The following is an 8475-nucleotide window of genomic DNA, read 5'->3' on the forward strand; positions in this document are numbered from 1 at the left end:
TCTTACTGTAAGTTGCCAGTAGGGGTTTAATTGGCTATGTGCAGGGCTTAGTGTAAACACCGTGGTTAGATTAGGTTTAGGGTTAAGTTACAGGGTTTAGCATTTGTTTGCTTTGATTGAGAGTGATGAGGAACAGACACTGTTCGGTTTTAATTATATATTTATGAAGTACGCAGTATAATAATGACATCAATGCCTCATCTCTTCAATTGTTGAATTCAAACACTGAGAACTGATCACTTCTTCTTGGTGGACTTCACAGAGTTCAGGTTGTGACCTGGATCTCTGACATGTCAAGGTCACGACCTGCGTCTTTGACAAGTCTAAGGATTGAACTCTGACCTTTCGACTGTTCTTTCAGTTTCAGGGAAAAAAACAATCAGATGGAGATGGTCAGGACCTCTCAGGTAAACCACCTGAGGACATGACCTCTAAGCTGCTGTTTTTGTTTTGATGATCTCCACATCCATTTCTCTCCTAAACGCCGCGACTATTTCTTTCATCCGAATGTTGCAGAACGTGCTGTAAAACACCTCACCCTCTGCCGTCATTAGATTCCACTCCTGCAAAATTGACTCGTGAATTCCGTCGTCGCGTCCCTAAAGTGAGAGATGCCGCACAATCACATTTCTATCAAAACAAACCCTGCTTGTTGCAGCACAGAGATGCGTTTATGACACGTTTACTCTGGCATCACCATGATGTTACAGCAGTAAATTGAAATTTGCAGCGATACGATTGAATTTAGGGAGAAAATATGATTGTGGCTCATTTTGAAGACCATGTCGCTGCAGGTTGTTTTTCGTCCCTGGCCTGCGTCCTCCCTGGGGTTTTCGACATATTACTTAGATTCTCATCTTCTGCTGTTTTTCATTTGGTTTGTTTGTCATCTGATTTATTTTCATTTTTCTTTTGTCCTTGCTACTTATCTCTCCTCACCTCCCTTCCTCTGCTCATCACCTGTTTCTCTTACATTCTCCCTGCAGTTTCTCTTACATTTTACCTCTATTAAACAGTTTCTTCTTCCTTTTCTGTTAAATGTAGTCCCATCAATTGCCTCTCAGTTTTTCGTAGTCTTCAAATTCTTTTAATACCTCAACTCCTCTGTTAGTTTTCTTCTCCCAGTTTTTCATCTTCATCTTAGTTTTGCTCACAGTAACCATTGCGTCTCACTCCACCTCCTTTTCCTTTCCTCTTTGTTTTCATTCATTACTGTTATCTTTTCTTATTCTCACTCCTGTCATTTTTACTTCCTTCCAGCTTTCCCTTTTTTTAAATTTTCTTTCATTACCGTTGTTTACTTGTCTCAATGCTGTCTTCTTGTCTTTCCTTTTTCTGTCCATCTCCCCTTTATCATTTTATTTTTGTCTTCTTTTTTTTCATTTTGGCATTGTCTTTCATTTCCTCACCCCTCTCTTTTCTCCTCCCTTTACGCTATTTCCTTCTCTTCATCCTTCTCTTCTGCCTTTGCTTTACACCTTGCTCCTACCTTAGCTCCTACTTGTCCTTGAACTTTCACATCCTTCCCACTTGCGTTCACTCCTCCTCCCTTTTTCCTTTTGTCTCACCTTCCATCTTCCCCATTCTCCCTCTCATTCACTTCTCATTTGCAGATCTCATTTTTACTTCATCTCTGCTCTCTTCACATGGTCATCGTGGAAGCGGTGATGTACAGCAGACCTAGAAGAGGAAGTAGATGATGACATAATAGCGTAATGTGAGACTCTATTGATTCTTTGCAGGGAATTGCAGGACACTGCAGAGAACAGGAGAGAAATTAGAGTCCATGAAAGGAGCAAATGGAGGAAATCAAATATGGGGACGCTGGAAATTCAAGGTGATGAGGGCACCTTAAGGCGAAGGCAGTCAGGATGGATATGACTTTCAGAATGAAGCTATTTAGGGGGATTTTCCGAGATTCGATCTCAGTAAAACATAGCTGCCAGAGAGAACACAAAGGACTCACCTAATAAAGCCTGTGTCACCTCAGCTCTACAATATGTTACCTCTGTGTTCACTAGTTTATCTTGCTTTTGCACAGAAAACTAAGGATTGCAAAGGTCACACCTACACGGCACGTGGAGTCCCCACATACATTCGTAAACAGAGCCTGTGAAGTCGCAACTTCTTCTGCGTGAGTGAGTCACTTGTAAGTTGTACTGAAACTATAATGTAAAAAAAAACACACGAAAAAAGTCTGAACACTGGGTTAGAAAGTTCAGCTGTTGGTTATCCTGTTGTTGCTTAAACGGACCACTGCGGACATCTGCAGTGGTTTGTTTAGGGTAAAAGGTCAAGGATTAACAAATGGAGTGAAGGCTGTTTACTCCCATAAATGAAAAATGTCTTTGGCTGTTGTCTAAACCTGTGTTACATTAACTCATAACAGGAAACACGCCGGACCAAAATGCAGCAAAAGGGAGACTCTTTTCAGGTGCACCAGGTTTATTCACAAAGTGCAAAAAAACAAACAAAAACAAACTCACTTGGTCACAGAAACTACAAGGCTTGGACCGTTACAAAAACACACTATAATGTATATGAACAACAACACAGCCTCAACACAGACAGAACAAACGAAACAGACTTAACCACAAAACCTGACCACAAAGAGAGAGTGAGGGAGAGAGGTATATAAACCCAGGGCACCAGGTGACACCAGTGAGACTAATCACAGACACAGCAGAAAAGACAGGAAGGGGAAACACAGACAGAACTAACAAACTGTTTATTATTTTATTCTAGATTATGACATTCTAAAGAGACTGACCTGAGTTGGTGTAGTCTGAACTGTTACTGTAGATGAAAAGCTGCTGAACAACTCGCTTCGGTTAAAACATCGCAGTGTCCTCTCTTTTCATTCATGCTCTTTGAATAAACATAGTATAAAACAAGTCAAATTTTGAATATATTTGCAAAATTTTAAAGAAGTTTTACTTCTGTTTCAAGAAGCTCAGTTGCCAAAGGTAAAGAAAGAATAAAAAAAAAAAAAAAAAAGAACTTGCAGCAGAGTCCGACTTTTTGCCGTCGACAGCCTTTTAGGCGATTGCTGCTACTGCTGCTGCACTCGAGCCTGAGTTGTGGATAAAGACGAAGACAAAGGAGTAGGAGTAGGAGGAGAAGGAGGAGGGTATTATATGGTCAGGAAATAAATTTTTTTTGGCAGAAAGAGAAAGATATAGAGAGCCACAGGGACACAGAGAGAGAGGGAGAGGGTTTTGTGTAATTGGTATTAGGCAGACTGTCAGGCAGGAGCTGGTGGGAGGTGATGTATGAGAGGGATGGAGTAGAGGAAGAAGAGGGAGTGTACAGATAGTGACGAGGAAGAAGAAGCTGCTGCTGCCGCTGCTGCTGCTGCTACATTCTCCACCATGTCTTTAATGACTCTAATGAGAAGGTGATGATGCAACTCGAGCGTCACCACAAAGAGAAGCTGTATATGTCACTTCAAGCGGATAAACTGAATTCACGGAGCAAAAATAATCCAGCCAAGTTGTGGATTTCACATTCACCTGTTCAGTTATTTGTTTTCCTTCAGTACTGCCGGGTCACTCTTCCTCGACCAGAGATCTCGCCTTACGCAGGATTTTAGGCTGGATGTTTGTCTGCACTTTAAACAAACACCTTAAAAAAAAAAATCTTCCTCTGCTTAACAACACATCTGTTTCACTGTCCTCTGACAGACTGAGCGACAGCACCAACAATTAAATTACATGTTTTTGCTGCCTCCCCAGTTCAAGGTCAGCTGACCTTACATCATGCAGGCAGATAACGAGTGTTCGCTGGCCTCCTGCCTTTGCCTTGTATGTTATTGTTTCTTGGTGCTCATCTGAAAGGTCAGAGGATGCGCCTCACGCCTTCTTACCTGCAGATGATGTATGAATCTGTCAGTGCTGCGTATGAATTAGCATCATTAGTGACCATAATGATGGTGATGATGAGCGAAAAGGGTGATGATCATGATACTTTTTTACTCTTGGGACAAACCTGTGAGAAAAATGATGAATGGTGAACTTTCAGGTGGAGTGCTGTAGGGAGGAGGAGGAAGAGGGGCAGAAGGAGGAGAGAGACCAGGAGAGGACACTTAACTACATGGTTTCAATTATGTCTAATAGGCAGAGGAGTAGGACAAATTTTGATGTTTCTTCAGTGACAACTCTCACCAATAGAGTATTTTAGAGCCCGTTCCATCAAGAACTGTGACCTCAAGGGCAGAACTAATCCATTTTGCTTCCCTTTCCCACAGGAGAACTGAAGAATTGGATAATCTTCAGGCTAAAAAGTTGGTTGTGTATTTTTGAAGGAAGAACATCTTCCTTTTGGCTTTTTATTTATTTATTTATTTTTTTTGATAAATTGCCAAGGACTGGTACGGTAGGCAAATGGAAGGGAATTAACAAGCATTTTCTGGGTCATAACTTCTAATGTTCCTTGTGTACAGAGATACATTTGAATAATGTGAGTTTTTGCTAATACAGGCAAGAGTAATAACACCACTGCAACATAATTACTCATGTTTCTAATAACATAGTTGAAGTCCACAGATTTTAGAAACTCTGTCTCTTAATCAAAAAGAAAAATTAGAATTGTCTTTTTTTCCTACTTTTTTTTCAGGAGCTGTAGCTTCACAACAGTTAAACATGTCACAGAATTTAGTGGTGATTTTTCACCTCATAAATAAAATATATTTACAAAATGTTGCAATGGAGAGAGGACAGTGAATACTGCGTAGAAACCAGAGTAAAGTGTCAGTTATTTAGAAGAATGGGAGACGATAAGGAGTGAGGAGAAAAGGAGACGAGGAGACTGCCTGTAAAGCATGAATGAAAGCAGTTACAGGAGCTCTGCTGTTATCTCTCCTCCCTGTTGATCTTCTTCATCCTCCTCTCTTTTAAGTTCTCATCCTCTTCTTTCACCTTGACTCCTTTTACTACCCATAACTTCCTCAACAACATTCCTTGCCTACTTTTTCTTCTCTTCCTACCTCTCCCTCTTGCCCCTCCTCCAACTTCCCTTCTGACCATCTCTTCTTCATCGTCACTTTGCTGTTCTCTGAATGAATCCCAACCTGTCTTTGCATTTACCTCATGCTCCTCTGTTTCCTTTCTCTCCACATCACCTGGCACCTCCTCACTCGACATCGCACCTCCCTAAGGCTGAATCTGACAGCTCTTCTTCCTCCATTGGCCACCTCCACAGACCTGAACCCTGACACTGATCCAAACATCAGGTCACTGGAGAACTGCCGGAGTTAGAGAAGGTGAAGGAGATAGAGAAAAAAAAGAGAGAAAGATGATGATGATGATAATGACAAGGAATTCAAAAAAGTGTGTGAGGCAGGAAATTGTAAAAAAAGGTAAGGTAAAAGGAGGTGATGAAAAAGGCAAACAGAAGTTGAGCAGAGGAAAAGTGAGTGTAGAAAAAAGACAGAGAACAGATATAGAAGGGAAGAACAAACTGAAGTACAGAGAAAATTAAAAAGAAACAACCTAAAAGACAAAAAGGAGGGAAACCAGACAGGTGTAAAGAAGACAGAGGATGAGTTACTGAATATAAGGCACTGCCAAAGTATGTGAACCACTGATTTTTTACTTAATTGTATGAGGATTTTCAATTACATGAACAGGATAAATAATGCTGTGAGCGCCCCCTGTTCTTAGAACCAGCTGGGACCTAAGTCAATGTTTTTGTTTTTTTTTTTTTTTTTTGTTTTTTTGTTTTTTTTTTTGCTGCTGGTTTTCAAAACTGTTTGTGTCTTTTAACTGTGTCACACTTTTCCCCACACCAATCCCCATAGAGAAATTCAGTGATTTTACACCACAACAGTTGGGTTGTTGACTCACTGTTATCTGCACTCAGGAGTTCAAACATGTCAGTGTTAAATTTATTTGCAGAGATTTAACTAAGAAACACAAAACCAGCAAAGGAATTCAGCAATACACACATTTAAGCTAAGTCTACATAAGCTAAAGTTGTTGATTTTCTCTTTTGGATCCAGTATTGTTCAGTTGAAGGTTTAAAAATGACACCTTCTAAAGAAGAGGATAGAAAAATTGTGATGTAAATACTAAAAAAAGGGTGGAACAATGTGGTTGCCGTAAAGCACATGAAAACAGAGCGAAGGATCAAGGGTGTAGGTTTATACACAGAGGGTCAGCGCAGGAGCAGGAGACGAAGGGAGGAGGCTGGAGGATATTATCCGTCAGAATCACCCTCTCCTCCCGTCGAGTGATTGATACTAATGCTGCCTCTGGAGGCCCTGAGGGAAACCCCCCTCTACCTCCGTCCTCCCTTGTCCTACCCTCACTGCAGGCATGGCTTCATCCATTCATCCATCTATCCATCCATCCACTTCTGCTCCCAGCTCCTCTCTCCTACGTCCGTGGTCCTTCCACTGTTTTTTCTCCTCAGTGACCTGCCCCAGGCTCGACAGTGATGGAGAGAGGCCGTGTACATCAGAGACGCCGGTGGTGAGTAGAAGAGGGGAGTGCAAAAACACTGTCGCAGTTTCGGACTGCTGAAATATTCATCCAGTGTAAGACGGAGGTTTATAGTTTATCACTTACCTAATAGATTAATTCCTTAATATCTTATATTAAGGAATAAATAAATAAAATATTAAACATATTTCTTTACATTCACTTTATTATGTTTCCTAAACAGAAACAAACAACAAGATCAGTAAAAATAGTAATTTATCAAAGGTCAAAGGTCACTGCATTTTCTAGTTTAGATTTTTATTTTGCAAGTGATCAAGACATATTTAGGACAACATTTACCACTGAAATAACTCTCAGCAGGTGTGAGTACTGCAATTTGAAGTAGTTGCAATATGAAAAAAAAGTGCTGCCAAAGTCAGTAGGTTTTTACAAATGACCTGCAATATCACTAATTCTACACATACATTCTTTAATTTTCAGCAAACACTGACATTGTTTTAATGGTTGCATGAAGATGCCATAAGAGTAATAAAAACTTATATTTTGGATGTACTTATATGTAAATACAATTGAAGTACATTTCGAACCTAGAAAAATATGCAATAAAATACTACTAATTGTGAGTTAATTATGGTGAATCATGCTTTTGATCACACTATAATTGACAAAATAGTACTCAGACACAATACACAATATTAATTTATAGATGTGGCCGAGAAAGTATGTGAAATGATTCGAAATAATATTTTGTATGTATTTTAATTTGTTGTATAACATGGTGTACAGCTTTACAGAGCAGGGGTCAGGGGTCTGCCGCACGTTTTTTTCATCCCTTAAAATTCCAGATTCATGTAAATGTCACAGTGACACATCTTAACCCTGGAGGTGATGACTTCTCAGAATGACTGCACCTCCAAGATGCTTCGAGTGATTCCAATGTTTCAGCAGCAGCAGCCATTATTCCTGACTCTGACGGTCAAGTTTGTTAGCCCTCGGTGATGACGCCAACACCGACCAATGCTGCGCCGTTTCATCATAGCCTTAGGAGGAAAAAAAAAGTCATTGTTCGTCATTCCGACAGAGAAAAGACACACAACCGCAGGCGCTGTGTGAAATGTTAAAATGGAGATTAGCCCGGCCGCTGCAGATCTTGCTTACAATGATTAAACATCATGCCTTGCATTTCAATGGGAACACTTGTGGCCAGGGGCAGCTGCGGTAGAGCCGATGTGTTTTAACTCACACATGTAACTTTTAGAGAAGGAAGGAAAGGATTGGAGTGGGCACAACAACCCACAGCGAGAGGTGTTTGTTAAAATATGATAATATTTTCCAGTGAAGATGTTTAGAAATTACTGATTCACCAGAACAGGTGTTACAGGCATTGGTTGTGGAAACAGGAAGTAATAATCTGTTGGTTCACAAAGTGCTAAGAGGTGTTTGACTTCACTTAAGAGAGAAAATACCGAACAAACAAAGAAAATGGATGACAAAGCATTGTGCAAATATACACACAATATTTTTCAAAGTAAAACCTTCAGCTTTAACAGAGCTTCGGCCCAGACAGTGGGTTTATGGATTAATACAATACGGTGCAGCAGCATTCCAAGGAAGTCATTAGGGAATTTTCTCACTTCTTCTAAAAGAGTCATAAACTCTGATCGTCAAAGGTCATGGCTGCCGTAACTGTATGATTAATGACATTCATTTTCCATTTTTCACAGCTACTATTGCTTCCTTTTCTTTTTTTTTTGTATTGTTTTTCTTTTCATGGAGTTTCACTGAAGAAACACTCCAGCCTCAACTCTAAAAATTTACAATTCAAACCAGAGCTACTGCATTTCTGCCTTTTTCTTCACAATCCATTTCTTACTGAGGTGACGCAGCGACGGTTTGGAGCAGGAAGGTGTTGTTGTGGTGGAGTTTATGACGAGAAGATGCTCGAAACTAAAGAAGAGAAAAAGAGAAAAAACAAAAAGCAAAAGAAAAAAGAAAGGAACTCTGTCTGTTGGACTTTTTATTTTTATGGATATTT

This window comes from Cynoglossus semilaevis, chromosome 15 (assembly GCF_000523025.1).
Source record: "Cynoglossus semilaevis isolate Cse_v1.0 chromosome 15, Cse_v1.0, whole genome shotgun sequence".
Taxonomy (NCBI): Eukaryota; Metazoa; Chordata; class Actinopteri; order Pleuronectiformes; family Cynoglossidae; genus Cynoglossus; species Cynoglossus semilaevis.